This window comes from Podarcis tiliguerta, assembly GCF_965153285.1.
Source record: "Podarcis tiliguerta genome assembly, chromosome: 5".
NCBI lineage: Eukaryota > Metazoa > Chordata > Lepidosauria > Squamata > Lacertidae > Podarcis > Podarcis tiliguerta.
The window spans coordinates 70,658,216-70,684,314 of NC_139538.1; the positions used below are offsets into that span (position 1 = coordinate 70,658,216).

Below are 26,099 nucleotides of genomic sequence, written 5' to 3' on the forward strand. Positions count from 1 at the left end.
CAGCATTTAAAAGAAATTTTCTTCTTTAAAAAACCAGCAGAGAATTTGAACTTTTCGCTCAGTAGGTCAAGATATTAAAAAGGTAAAGGATGGAAATAAGAGTCATGGAGGGTAAAGGTTACAGAGATTATAGAAAGGTAATTTGAGATTTTTAAAAAATGCCTTATCTATAAAATACATTGTCACTTTTAATCTGACAAAACTCTGCCCTTTTCCTGATCCAGCAGTCTCTGGTTTCAAGACATAATGTGATGTTTAAAACTATTTGTTGGCATCATTGTAAGGTTAAGCTTATACAGCATGCCACTTTCCTAAGGTTTATGTGACAACACAGGTTAATTAAAATAAGGACTTTTTTGAGCAGGAACTCACTGGAACTCAGTTCTTGCAGCTCTCAGGTGGGTGCCATTGCCATTATAAGTGAACATGGGAGACGTTCATGGCAAGTTCTGGCACCTCTTTTTCTAGAAAAATAGCACTGATTAAAACTAAGCATTTTTTGGTATAGTGTATGACAGGGGTCGGCAAAGTTTTTGTGGCTTGGGCCAGTTCACAGTCCCACAGACGCTGCAGTGGGCCGGAGTGCACATGCACGCATGCGCAAACGCTATTTCTGGCACTCCTTCCGGCGTGGAGGAGGCGTGTGCAGCTTCCCATTGGCTGCAGGAGCTTCCGGCCAGTGTTGCGGAAGGCTGTCCCTGCTCTACTCCGCTTCAGTTTAGCGTGGCGCACGGGAGCTGACCGAGCGGGTGGCAGGGGTCCTCAAGTGGGCAGTGGGGGTCCATGGGCCGGTTAAACGACCCCCATGGGCCGCTTGTGGCCCATGGGCTTTAGGTTGCCGACCCCTGGTATATGATAATCCTACATTTTACGGCAGAGATGGAGAACTTATGGCTTTCCAAATATTGCTGGACACCTCCCATCATCCCTCTGAGAAGTTGGTAGCCAAGAAATTCCCTGGTTACTTCAAGTCAATATGTAAAATTCATCTCCCTGCTTGTTGCAGCATTTGGCCCAAGTGGTTATCATGTCACAGTGCTTCAGGGACACAAGCCAAAATCAGCAAAGTCTAGACCAGGGAGTAGAAAACTTGAGACTCTCTGGAAGTTTTTAGCCTCTCCATTTCTCATAAGCTCCGGCTAACATGACAGGATGATGGGTACTGTAGCTCAACAACATCTGGAATGTCCCCAGCCTTGAGTTTGACTAAGCATTTCTATGCATCCTTGTGTCCATCAGCTAGTTATTCTACCTAGCTTCTTCCAAGAGAGTGAAGTGAGGCATCCTCCATTAGCTCAGGTAAGGCCAACTGCTATTTTGCTCCTCCCCTCCCCAAACCACCTTCATCAGCTGCCATCATACCTGGATGAGGCAGATGGAGAAATGACACAGCAAGAAGCCTTCAGAGCAACTGCCATTTGGCTCCTCCCCCTCGTAGAACTGTCTCCCACAACAAGCATTCCATTTGGCCGTTATGGGACTTCATGATGCGTAATCCTATGAAAGCACTGACACCTGCATAAGCTTAGTTTCCTTCTTCCTCTCATCAAATTCCCATTTGTATCCCGTCTTCCGAGACTGCAGGTCATTATTATAAAACATAAAACACCTTGATTGCTTGGCAGAGTGGTGGCATATCAGTGTAGGAAATAAATACGCATGTTTGGAATTAGCTGAAACGCTCACGCCAGATGAGTCAAATTGGTGTTAGAGATTTCACCACAACGAGCACAATACAATATAGATATAATGCTGACTATCCTCTACCTCCTATGTTAGTTTCTAAATCAGGAGCTTTTGAGCAGGCTGACAGTTAATAACAGCTTAGAGCGAATCCCTGGGCTGCTGACCTGCTTTGGTCTGTTCTGTTTCCTTGCCAGCAGCTTGAGCAAAGAGAGTAGTTCAGTTGTTGGGCCTGGAGCTGAGAGGATTCTCTGCTAATCCTTTCCAGCCTGGTGGGTTCACACCTCAGAATTACAGCAGCAATATGTCATCTCTCCATGTCAGTAGACATTCAGGTCTAAATAGACCCCCTTGGGCACTTGGCAAACTCGTCCCTGCCACAAAGGGCAAGGATTTGCAGAACTGGATGAGCTGGAAGGAAGCTGCAGCAGCGTTGGGTGATAATAGCGCGGACTAGGTAGATATAACCCATCGCCATTTGCATATTTTGTCAGTGAACTGAATATAACCATCTGTGAAAGAAGATGGCTTCCAACAGGTGAAATGAAACAACTGTCACGTTGAGGGAGGACTCAAGATAATGCCTTTGGAACACCAAGGCAATATGCTTGGACAGAACATCTGTGCCGAAGCATCTGGTACGCCTAGCTGTTTGCATTGCAGGAGTTTCGTTTAAATATGAAAGTTAAGAGAGAGCAGGAGGGTGATTTGCAGTGCCGAGCACACAGATTGCTTGATGGATGGTGTGCAGAATATTTTCCTGACAGATCAACTAAGGAAAGTTATTCAGCTTAAATTATATTTTATCTTTGGTTTCATGCACAGTGATAGAGGAGAATCTCATTTGGTCTGCATTTTTAAGTGAACTGACCTAATTTGCAGCTCCTGGACTAATCCATGAATTGGTACTATCTCACTTTTCTGAATTTTGCTGTATAATTTTAAGCTAAAGGGAGGAAAAAAAGATGTAGTATTGGTGAAATGAAATTTGGTACAATGTACCAAATTTCATTAAGCATGCATGCTTTAGAATATAGTACATCTAGAAATGCTAACATTGAGATAAAATACGTATTTAAATGTGTCAAAAACATTTAAATATGAGTTTTTGTATTTTTATTTTTTTTAAAAAAGTTCACACATTAATGCACAAATGGAATGAAACAACCTGATGAACAACTACATCTGAAATTGACATGGTCTGAAAACAGACTGATCCATCCATTCCTAACCATGACTAGCACGCAGTGACATTTGAAGAGAATTTGGCAGCTCATCTTTAGGTGAAACCTCTGAAGAATTTTTGATGAAAGCCAAATTTTCAATTAGAACTCTCAATGGGGTTTCATGCATCCCTTCTTGGCACCAGAAGAAAATTCATAGCAAGTTTAGACTCTTCTGCATGTAAAACCGCAGAGCAGGTAAAAGACAATAGGGCTTTCAATATGTTAGCAAAAAATTATCTGGAAGCTTTCACACATCCCTAGTTATAGGGATGGACTGAGGAAGTTTCTTGAAGTCACAGAACTATTATTGTTCACACATCTCTTCTACAACAGATTGAAATGACAGAAATTCCAGTTGAAAAAATGAAACGAAAGGAAGGGAGACGTAACTTCATGTGCCATTGTCACCTGTAGAGCCCTGTGTGAAATCCTGGAGAGCTGCTGCCAATCAATGTACACAAGGCTGAGGTAAATAGATCAATGGTCTTACTCAGGATAAGGCAGCTTCCTGTTTTCTTATGTTCCTTCTAAACCACCAACATGAAGCATTTTTAAGGGGTGGAAACAGATTGGGATAACATTAGAATTGTATTTATGTACCAGTGGGTACAAACATTCCAGAGATTGCTGGATTCCTGTCTTTAGGAACATACCCTCCTGCTGAATCGGATCAGGGATCAGGGATCCTTCCATATTTGTCTTGTCTATACAGGCAATCCCCGTTTTGCGTGGGGGTTATTGTCAGGGAACTGCCATCAACCCAGAGGCGAGAGATGGAAGGGCAGTTGTGTTATAGGAAGCCTCCGAAAGTCCTGCGAAGTGGAGAAGAGGCACAGGGAACAGGGAATGCTAGGGAGAGCCTCAACACCGAGCCTGAGCAAACCGGAAAGGCGGGAAGTACGCCCCTGCCAGCGCCCATTCTGCGCAGTAGGCTTCGGCGCAGGGAGGGGCGGAAAAGGTTGGTGGTGATGCGACTTTTATGCTGGGGGAGGTACAAAGACTGACCACTCCCAGATTCTGCTAGCGATTGAGCCAGACATGAACTTAGGATGCTCTTCACTGTAAATAGTTTGCACCAAGAATAAAGCCTGGAAAAGACAGGTCAGAGTCTTGCCTGTTTACTCTCGAGCAACCACACCAGAACCTGACAGTTATGTTCTGGACCCCAATGTGCATCGGCGGAATGCACGTAAGCCCGCTCTGCCACACCTCCCCTTGCTGACCAAAAAAGATTCCATTGAGCACATGGATTGATAAAATGGACAGATTAGCTACATATGAATGAATTGAATGTTGACGCAAAATAAGAATGGATAAATATGAAGACATCTGGGACAAATATTTAAGCGATAAGGCGGATAGTGGTGGGAAGTAGGGGGAGGAGAGAGAGGTGGGAAAATATTGTTAAAAAGGTGTAGTCATAGGTATATCAGTGAATTCAATTTCAAATTATTGTTATTATGGTTTTTGTTGTATGTGTCTTTTGCGGTTGTTGTTTGTATCAAAAAAATGATTAAATAAATTTTTAAAAACCCCTCCCCTTGCTGACCCTTAATACCCTTTTCCGAACCTTTTCATCACATCTTTACAACATTTTGGGCTACTTCCAGGCTTGGTGCTGGGCATGCATGGCGATTGCGTGTCACTCAGATGCGCCTCAGTCAGTTGTTGCCTGTACTGACAGACAGAAACTCTCCAGGGTTTCAGACAAGGGTCTTTTCTAGCTTTGCCTGGTGATGCCAGGGACTTAGCCTTGTTTTATACAAAGCCTGTGTTCTTCTACTGACCTACACCTCTTTTCCTTTTCAGAACATTTCCACAGAGCAATTCCATTCATAGGAAGAGCTACTGCACCTCTTTGTTTTCAATTTAAACTAGTTCTACTCTGCATAGCACTACAACAACTCCACGAGATACAAAAAATTATTACTTTAAATTACAATGTATTCAGAAGGTGTTTTTTAAATCTTTGTGTCATCTCTGCTTGGGGGAGTTTGGCCGGGGAGTTCTAGAGAGAACATGAGCTACTAACTCGGTGGAGCATGGAGTGCAAAAGAGATGAATCCTTCTCTTCTTAATAGTACAACAGGAGTGGGCTATGAAGCACATTATTTACTTCAGTGGTCCCATTACTGTATGCCTCATTACATCTGAAGACTGAACTAGCATTTTGAATGTTCCGGCAACAGTGGGAACGCTCGCTTCCATGCCAGTGTATTATTGCCGGTCATCATAAATAACAGCTTTCCCAATTTCCCAATATTGATTCATCCATCTGTGTATGAAAGGGAGAAAGGCAGCAAAAATAACACAAACAGCAAAGAGAGCATCTCCCCCTCATAGCACAGTTCTTATAAGGGGCTGTCCTTGGGACATGTTCTGCCAAAGGTTTTGGCTTCCAAATGTAGTAGTTCTTTTGGATTCAGACAGCCATTGGGATAGCTCAGTCAGTTAGAGCATGGTGCTGATAATGCTAAGGTTGCATGTTCGATCCCCTTGTAGGACAGCTGCATATTCCTGCAAGACAGGGGTTGGACTAGATTGCTGCCGGGGTCCCTTCCAACGCTGCAGTTCCACAGGGTGGGCGCCACTACCGAGAAGGCCCCTCTGCCTGGTTCCCTGTAACCTCACTTCTCGCAGTGAGGGAACTGCCAGAAGGCCCTCTGGAGTGGTGGAAAGGGATATCCTGGTTTGTGAACCATGTAAGAAGAAAGAAAGAAAAAAGCCTGTGTATCAGAGGTAGGATGATCACAGAAACCAATAAACCACTTAATCCTCTGGAAACCAAAACAGCAGACATCTCCTTAAAATTTTGATGCAGGAATATAGTACTGCATGGAGCTTGACTGTTTTATACATATTATACATATATGGGGGGGGGGGTTGGCATATAGCCAGGCTTTAAAATCAAAACAGCAATACCACATAAGTGGCTTGGACATAAGGGGTCTTGAATACAAAAGGAGACAAAGCTTGAACAAGTTGCCCCATCCCATTTAGATAAACTTTTGAGGAGATAGGGGAAACCCAAGCAATAGAACTACAGAGACAGTACCTGAAGTCCTAACTCATTTTATCCTGCTGTACTAAAAAATGTGATATGGTGAAACTATTGGGTTGTAGCTTTCCTCTCTCTATGTTAAGTCAAATACACAATGAGAAGAAAGTGTTACAAGAGAACTGACTGCAAAGTTATTTACTGATCCTTAGAGCCCCAACGAAATTTCAAATGCATTCAAAATTCAGCAAAGTTTCAGAAATAATCTGACACATAGAACTGCAAACGTTTTCACATTTTCAAAATTCCTTTTTGAAACTCAACCTCAAGAGTTATATATTTTTAAAATTGAACTGTAGTGGTGTGATGGATCTACCAACTCTCTTTTAAAACATTCATTTCTAATAGAATACCTTTTAATTATATCAGCAATACATCACTGAGAATGTGTTGTGGGGAGCATGACAGAATTAAATTTCAGCAAGAAAACTCAGGCTAGGAGAATTTGATTGAGAATTTTTTGCCCCTCAAATTCCTTTTAGCTCTTGCACTGTTCTTGACTCAAGGCACAACAGACAATCAAAACTAGCTGTCCACATACAGAGATAACTCCATGCTCTTCCCTGATTTAATTTAATTCCCTGGTGTAATGTAATACAAAATACAGGTAACAGCAAAGCTCTGTTCTGTGTATTTATCTGGCACTAGACTGAAAATACTGGAAAAATAAGCCAACATTTATTAGGCTACACAACTGTATTTTGTACAGCTGTTCATATTGCTCATAATAAAATTGTCTTTTGACATCTGTTTCTTCTCCTATCCTTTCATGTAGCCATATGACAGTGCATAGGTTATGCTAGGGCAACTGGTCTGCTCCTAAAGATGTACAGGCAGAGTTTGCTTTCTGTTAAACACCATTAGATGAACACTGTCACTTTCCCCCTGCCTTAAGAGCTGATAGCAGTGTGTGACCTATTCCACAATGTTCAAGTTGTGTTTAGAGATTCATGCCAGAAATTTCTGTGCCTCAGTGCTTATGTGACTTGCCCCAAACAAATGCATCAGAACAGCAACATGATTCTGACATGTCCATGTGCTGTCTGTATGGGGGAACCCATCTCCCAATCTTTTCTACACACCAGTGAAATTGCTGTGGGATAAGTATTGCCAGTTATTAAAACAATTGCAACAAAAAACATTGAAATGCAAATTCCCTCTGAGGAAGCGGAGCGCCTAGTATCAGCCAGTAAATAAACCACAATGACTTTCATTGTTATGCTAGCTTAGTGCTCTCTGTGGGAAAAGTAAAGTCCACTATAATTCAAGGAAATAGAGTATTAAAAATAACTATTTGTATAGAAAATGGATGCCCTGGGTGCACTTTCCCAATAACATATTGTGCAAAACTTGGATCCCGACAGATCCAGTTTTTCATCCCAAATTGCACTGCTGAAACATCCATGCATTTTGGCGTTCTTTGCAAATGTTTACAGAATCAATACACAACTAGATTATAATTTCTCTCCCTTCCTCCTTTTTTCCTGTATATCAGCATGTATCTTTAAAATTGTGCCTTGATAGTTATTGGTTTTAGGTTCTTTGTTTTTTCTTTGCACTGATAGAGAAAACACTGTAATAAACAGTAGGTGAAATGTGCATAAGGCTGAGAAAATAAACTTTAGTGTAAAAGTGTCAGTGTAAGAAACAGCCCATGATATTCTGTCAGAGATTTCAGAGTCATGGTTAAGTAGTGACTAGCACCTGAAAGCAAACCAGCTGTTTGAAATGTAACAGTGTAATTCTGGACTGTGTACTCTTAAACAGACATGCATCACCCAAGTCTGCCCAGAAGGAAATTCCATCAAGTACAATGGGATTTACTCCCAGGAAAGTGTGTATAGGATTGCTGCCTTACTCTCAAGCAAGCCCAATTGAACCCAGTGGTAGTCACTTCCAAATTAAAAATAAATAAATCACCTAGTGGGTTAGGCTGCAAGGGCACATTTTTGCATTGCTCTGATGTTGCTACCAACCCCTTCACCCTGATGGGGCTCTAGGGAATAAAAGCAATGCTTGTCATCTGATAACTACAGTTCCAACAGTGTGGTCCAAAATAATGTGAAAATGAAGTCCCGGTCACATATTCAGAATGATTTTCAAAACAAACTGAAATGTGTAAAGCAATCCTATACACACTTTCATGGGAGTAAATCCCATTGTACTTGATGGAATTTCCTTCTGGGCAGACTTGGGTGATGCATGTCACCCATGACACAATCATTTTTGTCATACCAACTTAAGAATACATTATTCCAGACGTTTTTAACCTTTTTGAGTCCACAGCTCCCTTGACCAGCTACATTCTTTCTGTGGCTCTCCTGTGGGGAAACGTACTCCAAACTTCAGAAGCCCAGTTATGTCACCCCCTTGCCTGCAAAGCCGGCAGCCCCTCATCCCTTTTCAAACATCCTCCCTTGTGGAGTGTTCACTCAGCCTCCTCTCCTCTTTCCACGGTCGCCTCAGCTCCTGGCAACCAGCACCCCCTGACCAGCCCAGAGGCACCATTCACTAGGGAAGCTTGTAGCCAGGATTGCTGCAACAAACGGCCGTGCAAGCCTTTGAGAAGCAGAGGGGCAAGATGGTATCAGAGGAGGGAGGAAAGGAAAGTGGGACAGAGGCCAGTGTTGCCTGCAGTAACCCTGACCATCATTCAAAGCACCCCAGGGTGCCACGGTACACTGTGACCGTGAAAACCACTACATTATTCAGTGAATGTCTTTGAAGTAAGAATTATGGACAAGCACTTCCTCCATGCCTGTTATGAATGGGAAAGGAAGGTCACTGTGTGGCCCAAGGAACCTTTATGAAGCCAAGAACAGAGTCTTTGTCAGATCCTTCTAACATGCTATTGCAGAGTTGCTCCAGTGTCTAAGTTTCCAAGACCTTTACCCTCCACGTCCCTTGCTTCAGAGATTGGGCCATTAGTAAAGTCTTCAGCTGAAGAGATTTTCCTCTTTGCTGATGACCTGCTTGCTGTGAGGTTTTGTGGAGGTACAGATGTTCATTCTCAAAAAAAGGGGAAGTCCATTTTTGACTTCTTGAAAAACTATAGTCTATTGATATTGTAATTGTTTGGGTTACTTGGGAGACTTGGTGGTGCCAATAGCCTACAGAATTTCTGAGAGATTTGAACCAGTGGGAGTACCAGGTTTTCTGCAGACCTTTTCCCCATTGTTCATTGCCACTGACCTTTGCCCTGTGAGAGATACTTAGAAAAGAAGGGTAAAAATCCATAGTATCTATGTTAATTTTGATCAGTAGGTTGGACAGTTGTAACTTTAGCTCACCATTCTGAAGTGAGTCAGATATTCAACTACAGTGAATGACAGGATTTGTTCTACAAAATCCACAATTAGGTGCCATACAATGTGAATTAGTGCTGTGCCTATCCTCCAGTTTCTTGAAAGTTTTCTTCCTCTGTAAAATGTATTCCCCTTTTTTTGTCTTATTCTCATAGCACTTGAGAATTTCTTTAGAATTTCAGTCAGTTTGAGGTTTTGAGCATAACTTATTATTGTGAGGTGACCAAGGGTGGTGTGTTTTTTTTTTTCTTCTGGTAAACCTTTCTCTAGCATTCTGCAGCCTTCCCAGCTGCTCATGCTCCTGATCTGAAAAAGCCCTATGGGAGGAATTAACTCATGATGTCCTCCCCTGGGCTTGATTGCATGAGCAACTGGGAAGGCTACAAGAGTGATGATTTGTAGAATGAATGAAAGAACATCCGCAAACACTTGTCGGCCACCTCAAAAGTCAAGTAAAAGTGCACCAAAAACAATGTACAGTGGTACCTCGGGTTAAGAACTCAATTTGTTCTGGAGGTCTGTTGTTAACCTGAAACTGTTCTTAACTTGAAGCACCACTTTAACTAATGTGGCCTCCCGCTGCACCACTGCTGCATGATTTCTGTTCTCATCCTGAAGCGAAGTTCTTAACCCAAGGTACTATTTCTGGGTTAGCGGAGTCTGTAACCTGAAGCGTCTGTAACCTGAAGTGTCTGTAACCCGAGGTACCACTGTACCCCAACCATGAAATTCTCAATGAATTTCTCTCTTGTCTTTAATAATTTTCACTGGAGAATGGTAAAAAAATGCAGAAATTTTCAGAACAGCACTAGGCTGAATGTTCTTTCTCTGATGTAAAATTGAACTACTTATGAACAACTAATATAATACATAGTTGGCAAATGTTACATATTTTAATGTTAGATGTGTTTCATTTTTTTTTTAAAAAAACCCTTAATTGCAACTAATGTAAAACCATAAGTACAATAAAAAGAAAACAATCCAAGTTGCAAAACAGATGAGAGCACTCCTTGAGTTTAAGAACTGTATTCAATAAACAAGATATTCTTATCTTCTCTCCAATATAAGAATCCTGTTAAGTTTCGGTTGTATGTCCAACACAAACCACCAACTAAAAGGGAATTAATACTGTAGGACTGGAATAGCATTAAAGCAAAACAGATGAATAATTTCATATACAATTAGTAGGGGCTCATTTTTTATGTTTTCACTGGAGAGGGACATCAATAAAAGAAATTCAAAGAGACTTGGATCACAGTTGCTTGGTCATCTGGAGAGAATAAGTGGCTTGCTTGACAGGCAGCACTGGTTTCAGTAATCTCTTTGATACCCGTTGTTAAAAAAAAAATAGAGAGCAGGCCCTGTTTTTTTGTAAGGTTGTCCTCTAGCCAGAGGCAGTCATTTAGATGTTTATCCCCAGCTTCATAAAAGTCAGGGACAAACATTCTGACTGCCTGCTCTGCCTTCACCCAGAGATGCTTTCTTGTACTGAACCAGAACTGCCCATTATGCCTAAACCAGAAACTCTGGTTTAAAGTCAGTTAACAAACTAAGATAAAACAGCTGGATCTGATATATGAAAGAACATTCAAATTATTCCAGCTTTATGCCTGTTATTTCAACTGGTTTGTGGACCTACCTCTATCATGAAGAGAAAGCAGCTCTTCAAAGGTTTTACTTCCTTGCTGAATACAGGTTAGGGTATACCATTAGATTCTCCCACCATAAGGTTTGAGATTATTGTTAATGCTGTTGTTGGCAGTGTATGACAGCCCTGGACCTGTATTCTTATTATGCATCTCCTGAGCAATATATAAATATTGTTAATAAATAATATAATAAATATTTAATTTTTACTTAAAATATGTATATACTACTCTTCAGCACAGCCTTAATACCATAGCAGAATGGTAGCAGAATCTCTCTCTCTGTCTCTTAATACCATAGCAGAATACCATAGCAGAATCTCTCTCTCTCTCTCTGTGTGTGTGTCTGTGTGTGTGCGTAAAATGTCGCTATTGATCATTATCATCATTAATTGCTATCTTTCCCCACAAGCTCAATGGGCCTGCTGAGTGTTTAGGGTTGTCAGAAAAACAAGGAGCTGAAGCAGATTTTTTAAAGTATATATAGTTTAGGGCAGGGGTCAGGTCAGCAAACCTTTTTATCAGGGGGCTGATGAATACCCTGCAAGCTGGTCCTGCAGCTGCCTCCGGACCTGGAGGAGGAATGCACTCCGCACGCGCTCAGGAGCACGTCTTGGCGCCACCGGCATTGTTGATGAGCAGCAGCTGCTCCATGGGCCCGTCCCCGCAGATCTCCCAGATGGCATGCAACATGTGTTGCGGCCCGCCGGCTGAGGCCAGGTCAGCGGGCAGAATGCGCACACAAAGCACCAGGCAGGCAGCATGCAGGAGCTTCCTGCAGCCAATCCGAAGCCACGCCAGCTTCGCCCCCCGCCCAGAAGCTGTGCCAGCATCGTGGAAGTCAGTCCCTGTGCAGCGAGGCATCCGCAGCACGCAGGGACTGACCAAGCGGGCGGCAGGGTCCGCTTTTACGAGCATGGGGGCCACATCCAGCCCCTGGGCCTTAGTTTGCTGACCCCTGGTTTAGGGTAGAATAGAATCATAGAATCATAGAATCATAGAATCATAGAGTTGGAAGAGACCACAAGGGTCATCGAGTCCAACCCCCTGCCAAGCAGGAAACACCATCAGAGCACTCCTGACATATGGTTGTCAAGCCTCTGCTTAAAGACCTCCAAAGAAGGAGACTCCACCACACTCCTTGGCAGCAAATTCCACTGTCGAACAGCTCTTACTGTCAGGAAGTTCTTCCTAATGTTTAGGTGGAATCTTCTTTCTTGTAGTTTGGATCCATTGCTCCGTGTCCGCTTCTCTGGAGCAGCAGAAAACAACCTTTCTCCCTCCTCTATGTGACATCCTTTTATATATTTGAACATGGCTATCATATCACCCCTTAACCTCCTCTTCTCCAGGCTAAACATGCCCAGCTCCCTTAGCCGATCCTCATAAGGCATTGTTTCCAGGCCTTTGACCATTTTGGTTGCCCTCCTCTGTACACGTTCTAGTTTGTCAGTGTCCTTCTTGAACTGTGGTGCCCAGAACTGGACACAGTACTCCAGGTGAGGTCTGACCAGAGCAGAATACAGTGGCACTATAACTTCCCTTGATCTAGATGCTATACTCCTATTGATGCAGCCCAGAATTGCATTGGCTTTTTTAGCTGCCGCGTCACACTGTTGGCTCATGTTAAGTTTGTGGTCAACCAAGACTCCTAGATCCTTTTCACATGTACTGCTCTCAAGCCAGGTGTCACCCATCTTGTATTTGTGCCTCTCATTTTTTTTGCCCAAGTGCAATGCTTTACATTTCTCCCTGTTAAAATTCATCTTGTTTGTTTTGGCCCAGTTCTCTAATCTGTCAAGGTCGTTTTGGAGTGTGATCCTGTCTTCTGGGGTGTTAGCCACCCCTCCCAGTTTGGTGTCATCTGCAAATTTGATCAGGATGCCCTTGAGTCCATCATCCAAGTCGTTGATAAAGATGTTGAATAAGACCGGGCCCAAGACAGAACCCTGTGGCACCCCACTAGTCACTCTTCTCCAGGATGAAGAGGAACCATTGATGAGCACCCTTTGGGTTCGGTCAGTCAGCCAGTTACAAATCCACTGAGTGGTAGCATAGTCAAGACCGCATTTTACCAGCTTCTTTACAAGAATATCATGGGGCACCTTGTCAAATGCCTTGCTGAAATCAAGGTAGACTACATCCACTGCGTTCCCTTCATCTACCAGGCTTGTAATTCTGTCAAAAAATGAGATCAGGTTAGTCTGACATGACTTATTTTTCAGAAATCCATGCTGACTATTGGTGATCACAGCATTCCTTTCCAGGTGCTCACAGATTGTTTGCTTAATGATCTGCTCCAGAATCTTCCCTGGTATTGATGTCAGACTGACTGGGCGGTAATTATTTGGGTCCTCTCTTTTCCCCTTTTTGAAAATAGGGACAACATTTGCCCTCCTCCAGTCTGCCGGGACTTCGCCTGTTCTCCAGGAATTCTCAAAGATGACTGCCAGTGGTTCTGAGATCACATCTGCCAGTTCTTTTAATACTCTTGGATGCAGTTCATCTGGCCCTGGAGACTTGAATACATCTAAACTAGCCAAGTATTCTTGTACTATCTCCTTAGTTATTCTGGGCTGTGTTTCCTCTGCTGAATCATTTCCTCCAAATTCTTCAGGTTGGGCATTGTTTTCTTTATCAGAGAAGACTGAGGCAAAGAAGGCATTGAGGAGTTCAGCCCTTTCTGTGTCCCCTGTTTGCATTTCACCATCTTCTCCTCTGAGTGACCCCACTGTTTCTTTGTTCTTCCTTTTGCTACGAACATACCCATAGAAGCCTTTTTTGTTGCTTTTAACCTCTCTAGCAAGCCTGAGTTCATTCTGTGCTTTAGCTTTTCTGACTTTGTGTCTACACGTGCTGGCTATTTGTTTGAATTCCTCTTTGGTGGTTTCCCCCCTTTTCCATTTTTTGTACACATCCTTTTTTAATCTTAACTCAGTTAAAAGTTCTTTAGATAGCCACCCTGGCTTCTTTAGGCACCTTCCATGTTTCCGTCTCATTGGTATTGCCTGAAGTTGTGCTTTTACTATCTCCCTCTTAACAAACTCCCAGCCATCATGAACTCCCTTTCCTTTTAGTATTACTGTCCATGGGATCTCACCCAGCACTTCCCTAAGTTTTATGAAGTCGGCTTTCTTAAAGTCAAGAAATTGAGTCCTAGTATGCTTGGCTGCTCCTTTCCGTTGTATAGTAAACTTCAGAAGAGCATGATCACTTGCACCTAATGATCCTTCCACTTCTACCCCATTAACCAGGTCATCGACATTGGTTAGGACCAGATCTAAAATGGCTGTTCCTCTTGTTGCTTCTCCCACTTTCTGGACAATGAAGTTGTCTGCAAGGCCAGTGAGGAATCTGTTTGACCTTATGCTCTTGGCTGAGTTTGACATCCAACAAATATCCGGGTAATTGAAGTCCCCCATTACTACTATCTCCCTTCCTTTTGCATGCTTGGCCATCTGTTCCAGGAAGGCATCATCTATGTCCTCCGTTTGGCTTGGGGATCTATAGTAAACTCCCACAATGAGGTCACTGTTATTCTTCTCTCCCTTAATTTTGACCCAAATAGGTATTGTTTTCCCCTGAGCTCTCCCTCCAAAAACAGCTAGTGTCCACACTCACTCACTCTCTGGGCGCTGCTACCCCACCCAAATCCAATATTTCAAAAGCTGGCTATTCTAACAGTTTGGGAGATACCAAACTGAGCACAGTACATCAGTAAGGTAGGGCAAGGTTGATAAATCTTCCCCCCTTCACTGCCGCTTTCCTCACTTTTGTTATTTGCCTGAGATTAGGAACACAGGGAACTACCTTATATCAAATCATTAGTCCATCTGATCCAGTGCTGTCTACACTGTGGCCCTCTCAGATGTTGCCAAACTACAACTTCCATTGTTCCCTGATTAATGGCCAGGCAGGCTGGGGAAGATGGGAGTTGTAGCTTAGCAAAATCTGGGAGGGCTACAGGTTAGGTACAACTGGTCTACAGAAACTGGAAGTAGCCCCTGGGTTTCAGAGAGAAGCCATTTTCAGTCCTACCCATAGGTGCCAAACATTGAACCAGAAACATTTGCATACAAAGTACAGTGGTACCTCGGGTTACATACACTTCAGGTTACAGACTCCGCTAACCCAAAAATATTACCTCGGGTTAAGAACTTTGCTTCAGGATGAGAACAGAAATCATGCAGCGGTGGCGCAGCGACAGCAGGAGGCCCCATTAGCTAAAGTGGTGCTTCAGGTTAAGAACAGTTTCAGGTTAAGAACAGACCTCCAGAACGAATTAAGTACTTAACCCGAGGTACCAGTGTATATGCTCTTGTACTGAACTGTGGCCCTTTGAGGCAAAACCAGAGGAGTACAGACAAACACCCAGAAGGTGTAGTAGTAGCCATATACACGTGCAAGCCTAATGCACTTGCAGCACAAGCCTGATAGCGTGGTCTGGATTAACAGCAGCAACAGCAACAGCAACAGCAACAGCAACAAGAACTTTATTATTTGCACTCCACCCATTTGACTGCGTTGCCCCTGCCATTAGACAGCCCTAATCCTATTTAAGCACATATTCATTGGTATAACAAGCTGTAAGGCTGGGGAATATTTATGGCAATATTTCAATGTCATTGACAAAAAGCCTTCTGCTTTCCCACATATCCTGCTAAATGTATGCACGTAAAGTACTGTATGTCTTGTAAAAATGCTCCGTGTTGGAATTGTAAAAGTAGGTAATTGCTTCTCTTTTGTCTCCAATGGCAGCAATTTTATACTGGGTCAAGAGACTTAGAAATCCTATCAGTTCCCAACAAAGCATCATTCAGCTAAGGGGTTTCTCTCCATCTGTAAAATCCTAAGGCAATTCAAGAAGAGGAGGTGCTTCTCCAGAAAGATTTTAACTAGCTAAAAACAAATTAAGATGAATTCAGCAGTGACTGGCATCTTGGTACTCAAATGATTACGCAACAACTTTCACATGCAAATATACATAATTTAAAATATTTAGAGAGGATTATAATAAGCAGCTTAATAACTGTCTATGCCTAAGCTGGACCTTTTCATTCACTCCAGAATCTTATCACAAATGACTCTGGAAAGAATTCTTTAGGAATTTGTGAGCAAATGCCAGTAACTCTTTATTAAACTCTCCCCAAATCACTGGCAAAGCAGTCCTTTATATTTATCAATAGGATTCTAAAACATTTTACAATAACATTTCTAAAGCATTTAAGAGAACAAAATTATTTCCAGTTATCACTGTACTAACCCTGGGGTGCCCAATGTGGCACTCCTGGGCACCACAGCAGCTTCCGACCCCATTTGGGGCACACTAAAGGCCTGCTACCCCTCCCAATTTGTGTTTTTGAGGGGGTGCTGCCTGCTTTATTGTCTGTCTTTTACTGGTGGGTGGCTGCGTATGTATCTAGGTGTTTTGCCTGTTTTAGGGGTGTGTGTAGCATATGTAGGTGCTTTTCCTGTTTTTTGGGAGGGGGAGGGGAGCTTCACCCGTTTGTCTTGTGTGAAATTGCTATTTTGTGATTCCCACGACAGTTTCTTCCACTTCCAAATGCACCCCTTGTCCCCAAAGGGCTAGGGGCCATTGATCTAACCCATGGTTTGGGTGGGTGGGAACAAGCTGCAGCAAGCTTGGGTGAGTGCATCCCCCAATCCTCTTCTCCATCTGCATGCATGAGAGGAGAAGACCGAAAGGTTTCCCTGTTGAATAAACCATAGTTTCCCATTATCTACTGCAGGAATGGGGAGCCTGTGGCCGTCCAGATATTGTTGGACTCCAACTCCGATAAGCCCCTGTCAATACGGCCAATGGTCAGGGATGATTAGCACTTGACACCAACGCAATGGGTCTCCTGTTGTCTTTATAATTTATGGTCTGATCCCATGAAAAGGGCACCAGGAAACAGAGGTCCAGGATGAAGATCAGACTTGGATGTAGGACTCTCAGCTGTGTAGATCTGGAAAATGTTGGGCTTCTCCATAGGTTGCTCTACCCCAGCTCTACCCCAAAGTGATACATAATTTGACTCTGCAGCTGAAATAAGATTACATAAATACCTAATAATCTCTCAGATCACTCGCACACCAACAAAAACTTTAATGTGGTTTTGGGTTCCTGCAGTGAATATTTGCAAGCAGCAAGACTGTTTAATAAGATGTTGAGCTGAAGCACAGATCTCTGATGTTTATCTACCCTCAAGAGCAGATTATGGTTTAAATCAAGAGGAAAATAAACTAACATCACAGCATCATTGGTACTTAGGTTTGTTTTTGCAGCCCCTGCCATATTTTGCTCCTCTGATACCAATGCTCATGAGGTAGGAGCTTAGTTGCCAATGAGATCGAGAAATGCTCTGAATAGTCAAAGGTTGTAATATGTTTAATGTGCAGTGAATTGCTGGGTTTTATGCATGTTTAATGATATTTGAAAAACATCCCTGTAGGACAAAAAGAATGCCATATCACTGTCTCAATACCATAGTACTCAAGCTAATTGTCTGAGCAATAAATATTGTGATACCATGATGTGTTCTACAAGGCTTTATGGTCACCCAGCAAAGTGTTGGAAAGCTTCCTTTGAGCCCCCCCCCCAATTCCATTTATGGGTGGATGGATGTATTAAATTCCTATACTGTACTGCCCTTCATCCAAGAATCACACAGCAGTTTACAAAAACACAAATATACGTACTACAGTTCTCTGTAGCAACAAATGCCAAGTCCTATTGAAAGACATTGAAATAAAGTTAGTTGCAACTAACTTCGTGCACTGATTTCAGTGTGTATCTGCCTCTGGGTTAGGGCCACAGCTCTCACAGATTCTCCTTGAGAAGTGTTCAGTAATTTGGAATCCAACATTTCCCTACAAGTTATTAAAATATTGCTGAAGGGATTAACATTCACATTTAGTATAATAGGGAACAATTATTATTATTATTCTAACACACCACCATTCTATACTATTTAAATGACCTTATTTTGTCAGTGCAAAAAAGGGGAGGAAAAGCTCATCCTTTGATTTAAGAAAGCAATTTGACAAAAATGCAGGCTATTTTCTTTTCCAGGTTTCTGAGCAGCTGACAGTGGAGTAATACAGTTTATGTTTTAAAGTCCAATAGTAATTGAAAACGACCGCTTTGTTGCTCTTGTCACTGGAGCAAGCAGCATGGGAAGTCAGAGACCATTTGGAGCTTCACTTCAATGCTCTTGATAACAAATTGTTAGAGACTCCCAATAGTCTCCTTGCTGAACTTTCCTCCAAGTCCCTCTAGGCAGAGAGTGAGTATCTCAGCTTTTGGCAGGTCCAAGCTATACTATATTGACATTTGAGAATGATGGTATCAGTTACGCTCATGGAATGAGAACAAAATGCTCTTCTGGGATTGTCTATGTGACTCTGATTATCTGGCAAATACTTAGTTTAGTTCCAATAAAAAGACCATGGAGCAGAGGCCTTATATTACTTTCCATTCAAAGTAGCAGTGTTTGGGTTCCCCATCCCACCCACAATAACTACAAGCACATAGAAGCTTTGATTTGAGACGCACTACAACATTTTATGTTATTTATTTATACTTAAATTTTTTATACTACTAAATCGAGAAAGAGAAAAATCTCCTCAAACTAGATTTGGGTGGCAGATTGAGATAGAAAAGCTGAGATTTGCACTGGGGATTCTCCTGATATTTTTGCAATCCATGCTCCCCCCCCCATTAAGGTTTGAAATCATGCACTGATTCGTTAGCTATTATTGTTATGGTTCCTAATTCCGCATACTCACTTCTCAGTGCTCTGCATTGCCATGGACTGAATACTTTGGCCCAGATTTTTCCAGCAGTTTCAGGAGGTGAAGACAAAAAGCACCCCCAAAATTGGGATTAATCTTCAGGGGTGGATGAAGCTGAAAAATACTGGTCTCTCACTCTCTCTGTGTGTGTAAACTTTGCCACCACTTCAATGCTGGCAAGCCCCTGAAGATCATTCCAATCTTCAGGGGCCATTTTTCACCCACCCCCTTAAAACCAATGAAAAAACCTAGCCCAAAGGGTTCACATGCCAGAAGCTGCTGGGTGGGGATCAGGTAATTTACCGTAATATACACATGGATTTCTGATGCATTGAAATTTCTTATAGCTAACCCCTCCCTTTAGAACGGCATGCTAATGAAAAACCTGCTGAAAGGCAGGCTGCCCTTTATCTGGGGACTTGTAAGCCTAGTTGATTGCATGCCGTGTGACTTGGGTAATAAAATGTGTCCTGCTTGATACAAGAAGACAAATATCCTTGTCATCCGTCAACAATATTCATCTGCAGCTGCCGTCTGATGGCTAATAATTAGAGCTATTAATTGTCTGGAAATATAGGAAGAGCACCAAGTACTCAGCAATTTCAGACATGGTATTAACACATGATTTAAAAAGGGGGTGGGAAGGACACAGGGCAAAATGGCCTCAAGATGCCATTAATGAGCTCAGAGACCTCAAACGCATTTAGGTTACCAGTTTAAACACACCCTCGCTGATTGCTGAACTGCCTGATGCATGCTTTTTAAAACTAAAGGACTGAACAAGGCTCTCAAATTCTTACTTAGACATATCATGGCATGGTGGTGATTATACTACAAGATAAAAGCAACAGTACTTACACATAGATGCTTTCCTCAAAAATAGGGTAAATAGTTTCTATTCAGTCTCTGTCTAGGAGGGGCTGTTACTGGTAGACCAGCTTCATGTGGAGAAGGATGTTTTGTTCCACCAAGGCGACTTAAGCCTCCAGTAACCAGTTTCATATCAAAGTCCCATACTACCCACAACTATTAACCTGAACCTTCAGAGTGATTGTGGCCACACTGGAGAAAGGCTGAACACTACCTCCCATGGCTAGATGAACCATGCAGCAATAGCACCTCTGGCTTGTCCAGATAGAGTCTTCACCCAAACTATTACACAGCTTAGGTCCAAACTATTTGAAAGACTGCAATCCCTCATTCAAACCTGTCCGGCTTTTGAGATCTTTGGAGGAGGCCCTTCTCTTGGTCCCAGTGGGAAATCCAATGCAGTTGGGCCAGGATCAGTGTAACATACTCAAACTGTCTTGACCTAGTGAACAACCTGGCTGCTGAATTCTGCACTAGCAGAAGTTTCTGAGCTATCTTCAGAGGTGGCCCCACATATAACATGTTGCTCTACTGCTTCTAGCATAAAAAATCGTGTGTAAACATTTGGTAAATGAGAAGCTGTATCATATAGTTCTGTGTTCTTTGCTGAACTCAGGAACTGTGTTATTGAAGAATGACTGTAACAATGCTCAGGTCTTGGAATTCAGAATAACTGGATATATTGTACAGACGTCTTTTACACACACATGACTGTCAGATGTAAAGTTATTTTTACCACTCTCCCTCTCTCCCATTCAGCATGCCCAGCCATGCCAAGATGATGGAAATGTTTGCTTCTGTCTACCTCTAACGCTACCATTCTGTTTAACCCTGCATTTGAACTCTGAAAGCCTGCCAGATCACAGTCACATTTGATGAATAATGAAATAAAGAGAGATAAGTGCGGGCTGACGTTGAGTGATGTTGCAGTTCAGCACTGGAGTATCCTTAAGGAATCATACATTTGAAACTCAGGTGGGGAAGTTTCCCCAAGATAAACAGAGCCTGGTCTCAACTTGTTTTCCCTCCCCATTAAAGGCACAAATGTTTGTGAGCAAAAGGGCAGCAAAATCTGGTGAAGTTCAATTTTTCTCTCTACCAAAGCTTGAGTGTTATACAGCTGCTCGGATGTAAACCCTCATTTGTATTCTTAACACTTGTGTAGTCACAGCATTTTCTCTGAAGTAAAGAGGGGGGAAATTCTGATAAAAATCTGGAAACATCCTAAGTTTAGCCCTTCCTTTTTCTAAGTAACTCAGAAATTCAAAGGCACCCACCACAAGCCCGCCCACCCGCAACAAACTGTCTGAAATATATCAAGGTCTTAATTCTTATAATTTTCTTATAAGAAAAGATTAAATCATCAAACTAATATGTATATAAACACTCAGCTGTTAAGTATTAAATTATATAGATTAATATTGTGCACAGGTATGTTTTTATTAAAAACCATTTATATTCGTATATTAGGGTACTGTGTTAGGAAATCAAAATCTGAGTATTTGATTAAAACATAATTATGCCCAAGAAACGCTTTGAAATATGTATTTTGTGCATTATCGAAGTACAGACAACTCCCCATTTGCGCAGGAGTTATGTTCTGAGGCACCACACATTTAGGTGAACTCATGTATATTGGGAACATCATTGAAAAAGCCTGCAAATGCCCTCTAAACCTCTGCAAACCCTTGAAAAACCATTAACCCCCCCCCCCAAATCTACCAAACTCCACCACAATCGCTTCCTCCAAATCTCCTTCTCAAAGCTCCAATTCTCCATAGGTCTCAGAGGTCAGTGCAAAGGCTCATGAGATTGCTAGACACAACTTTCATGCCATTTTTGCCACCTTCATGCTCTTTTAGGGCCCTTTTCGTGCCACTTCTGGGTTCATGACAATGCGCTCATGCACAGTTACCTGTGCCTTGAATGCGTGTAAAGGGGGAGTTGCCTGTACAGTGGTACCTCAGGTTACATACGCTTCAGGTTACATACGCTTCAGGTTACAGACTCTGCTAACCCAGAAATAGTGCTTCAGGTTAAGAACTTTGCTTCAGGATGAGAACAGAAATCGGGCTCCGGCGGCACGGCAGCAGCAACAGGAGGCCCTATTAGCTAAAGTGGTGCTTCAGGTTAAGAACAGTTTCAGGTTAAGTACGGACCTCGGGAACGAATTAAATACTTAACCTGAGGTACCACTGTAGTCTATAAAGTGCCAATTCCTTATAAAGACCAGGATTTTTATCAGGCAAACAATGGCTCCTGCATATACCATGCCAATTCTGTCACATATGACTCCTGCCACATACCTCTTCAGCTGGGGGTGGAGAACTGGATTTGGCTGGCAGGCTGGCTCCTGACCTCTCCCAACCCCTACAGGCCACTCGGGTGGGTGAGACTACCCACCTGCCAGCCAACCATCTAATGCCACCATTTCATCAGGTGACAATGTTTTCTTTGCTTATACTGTTTGATTTCATACCACATGGGCAAATACGAGAAGTAATGTATACAAAACTGCACATACTAGGGTAAAGAGTACCTTAAATTACATATATTAGTGAAAAGAATGCACAAAACTGCATTATATAAGGAAGTTTGCTTTGAAGAAATGTGTAAATCAGGTAATGTTGTATACAAGGGTGTGAATATTAGAAATAATTTGTGCTAAAACGCTGATGAATTTTCATGAGGGCTTGATTTTTTTCTGAAATTAAAAACCCATTTTGGAATACAGAAAACTTAATTTAAGACTGGAAAAATGAGGGAAGGAACAGACAACTTGCCCATCCCTAGTGTTTTGAAATCAACAGTTAAACCATAGTAATTTGGTTGAAAACCTTAGCATTATCTGATCTGAATGGGGCTTACTTTCCACTAAGTTCAGACGTAGGTGTTATTTTCACTGGAAGGAAATTTTATTGGCTAATTGAAATTGAAAAAGTGGTGGTTAGAAAGATCAAGCCCAATATCTAGAAAAGTTGAGCACGTGTCATATGCATGGCATACAGCTGCTTCTGTTTAGTTCCCCACCCACATACAAACAATAAATACTAAACCCTTCTTCCGCCTGACAACCAGATCAAAAATTAATTCATGAACTCTTGCAGGTCAAGCTAAGCAGAAAAGAACTCTTGCCAAAATCTAGATTTCCCTTGCGCTGGCATCAACAATGGGACGAATACGATCCAATTTTCTCAAAATGATCTATCATTCACAACTTGACCTCATCATGCACACCAAAAATATGGAGTTGTCCATCTACTTTGACATATTCATTTCACTGTGTTAAAAATGCATTCATCATATTTCTCATATTATTCACATTGTTCTTGATAGATGATAGCAAAATTGTGCTAGCCTTAGATATATTTTTAAAAAATGCCTGAATATAAGAAATGGCATTCTTTGCCAGGAGTCCCAAAAAAATGCAAAAGCAGTATCTTTTTCTTTTTTAAAAAAACTGTTCTCTACTTGTCATTTTCTTAAATGTTCTTCCTGTTATATTCATGTTAGCGAAAAGCCCATTTGTGCCACAAGTTGTGAGGGTCATCAAACCTCCCTTCTAGTGCCTTGGCTGCCATTGGTTCATTTGTCTTGACATCACAGGTCCTATTCATGCATTCAAAAGGCCAACCCAATGTTCCCCGCTTGAGCAGGAATGTCTGAAGGGGCTTCTAAGAACATTTGACTGAGCACTTATGAGCCTCTTTGCAATCAGGAATCCTGCCTATTAGGAGCTTTAAAGTCCCCAATTGCCACGTCTTCTTTCCAAAGTGAATCTGATGTGATAGGAATCCTCCATTATTGTTTTTTTTATTTCTGATTTTTTGTAGAGATCACTGTGCTTTGGCAGTTCATAGTAGCTTTCAATTTATTTGCATTCTCTCCCCACACCCCATGCTTCCCCCACATATGTTTGTACTGCGCTGACCTTGCCTGTGCCCTGCCCCACCAACTGCTACTGTGAATCAGTCTTCATAGGAGATGCTGCAGTCCTATGCCCCAAACAAATTTGAAATCAGATAAGGGAATCTAAGCTGGGGTTTAAATACAGAATTGTTCACTACATGTACATACTGCATTTCATTCTGATATCTGACTATTCAATTGTGTTAAACTAAAAGCAATGCTTTGCTCACTGAACTGCAGAAATGAATGGATTCCATATAGTAGCTAAATGACACTCCATGATTGATATGTCCAGAAACCATCCTAGTAAATGGTCAGAAATCATCCTAATAAAAGGCATTTACCCTGCCACCATGAAAAGCATTAAACCTTTTCTTTATATTCTTTTTGGCCAGTTGTGCGCAGAAATATGACATGCACAGAACAATATTCAGAAGCGTAAAGCTTTAGCTGGCTTAACACTAAAGCTCTTCTTTGTAAGCTACTAATTATGCTCTGAATAGTCTGCTGTTAGTTTGCAATTCACATATACTCCTTTTAAAAATGAAAATTTGGCACTGTTTTTTTTTTTTAAGTATTTCAATTCACCACCTTCATTGTTGTGAAGGCCTAAATAAAGCTATCAAAGACATATTCCAAGCTCTTGATACCGAAAATAAAATTGTGGATCCAACAGCTGGTAGATGTTCCACAGGGACCCTAAAAACAATAAACAATGATCCAACCAAGGCTAGGCACTCATAACATGCACCATTGATTTCAGCTTTCTAAAAGTTTAATTATCTCAACAGCATAGATTTTCAAAACCTTATACAAAACTCAATGTACATTAAAAAGAAGACAACACGAGGTGCTATCATTACCAAGAACAGAAGCTTTCACACATAGCTGTCCAGAGGCAAAACTCCTAAAGGCCTTCTCAAAATCTTCTAACTGTTTATTTACGGTACATTAGAAGTTAAAGGATAGCAAAATCTCTTTATCCATTGGAACAATTCCCCTATACATTTCTCCTCAGAAGTAACTCACATCAAGGTCAATGGTTATTATTCCCAGATTAATTGTGTATAGGTCTGCAGCTTAAATAAATAAGATTAGAAACTTCCCTTGGTCAAAATACACCAGCAAAATCAAGTACTTATTAGCTAAACAAACAATGGGTTGAGAAAGCATCTTTCTGGTCCCGTAGCAAACTTGCAAACATTTGTAAAGAACTCAGTGGCACAAACAAACAAATTGAACATTAGGGATTACTATATTAACAATGTTTTGAAACATGCCAATATTCGTTGGCAGATGTTTGGATTCATGGTCCAAAAAGAATACCCACAGTATGCTAAGGCTTAGATGAAACTGAAACAAGACTTGGCTTTATATTTCTATGTATTACAATTTTCCTGGTGCTCCGTTACTAGTTCTGGGATTTAGGAGCAGTTGCATGCAGCTATAGGGAAGGGGGATTTATGCCCCTACCCCCCAGATTTACAGGACTCCAGCTAGCATGGAGTTATACTCCAACAACATTTGGAGGACAACAATTTCTTCTTCCCTATGATATATATTCAACTATATGTCTTGTTAAGGATGCTTGTTAAGTAGACCCCAATACGAGCACATACCATTCTATAATGGCATCGTGATTGCTCATTTGATCTTTAGGTCACTGTGACGTTTCCTAACACATAAACAATTAGGCCTGACCAATTTATCTGCACCCTGCTTTGTCACTCAGTTTACATATTTGTCACAAATATCACAGAGGCCAAGGAGGCCAGGACCCACAGCCCAGGTGGGGCTCACTAGCTTGGGGAGGAGATGAGGGTCATATGCCTCATCAAGTCCAGATGCTGCAATCAACATGCAAAGCATAAAAGGGAAGCAAATCTGGCCAAAGGGCCAGTTGATGAAGCTCTCCCAGGGCGGTTTGGCTGGCACCTTCATTATACACCTTTAGGCACCAGGCAAAAAGGTTCCTCTTCAATCAGACATTTGGTTGATTGACATCTGATGCCCTTCTGTTGTGTTGTGGGAGGGGGGATTTTTGTTTTGTTTTGTTCTCATTTTTATTATCTATTTTGTGGTTTTAATATTGTAATTTTATGTTATGAACTGCCCTGAGATCTATGGATATAGGGTGACATATAAATTTAATAAACAATAATTATTAGTAATAATCTAATTAAAGAGGTTTTGGTTATCTTAGCATCACTGAACTGTGCATCTCTGGAAAAATTTATTTGTGCAATTGTGGTGTCTCACAATAAAACAGCAAACTCTAACTTAAAAACAAAAAAAGGTAATGTATAAAATGGTAGACCTGTTTTGCGTCCTTCTATGCATTTTATAACCTTGATGAAATACAACTGTTGTCCTTGAAAAGTTTTTCATTATTTACTTGTTTGTTTGTTTTCTTTTTAGCTATCATTGAACGTGCTATATAACCTTGATCATGAACACTGTTCTAACTGCTAACAGTAAAATAGCATCCAACATCAGATGTTGGAACATACATCATCACTGCCTCTGTGGATCTCCCAAAAAGAAAAGAAAAAAAAAGTTACTATACACTCTAAGATCAAAAGGAGTGCAATGAGGCAGTTTAACC

General features: G+C 41.6%; 1 protein-coding gene and 1 long non-coding RNA gene across 2 annotated transcripts in view; one reads left to right on the forward strand and one right to left on the reverse strand.

The window, feature by feature from the left end:
* LOC310677313 (uncharacterized protein) overlaps positions 1-26,099 on the reverse strand; it is a 728,781-nt gene that overhangs the window by 313,944 nt on the left and 388,738 nt on the right. The gene's annotated exons all lie outside the window — the stretch shown is intronic.
* On the forward strand, positions 66-4,866 carry LOC310677354. The gene is made up of 2 exons (XR_014511119.1): positions 66-1,299; positions 4,719-4,866. It is a non-coding gene; the product is annotated as an uncharacterized lncRNA (long non-coding RNA).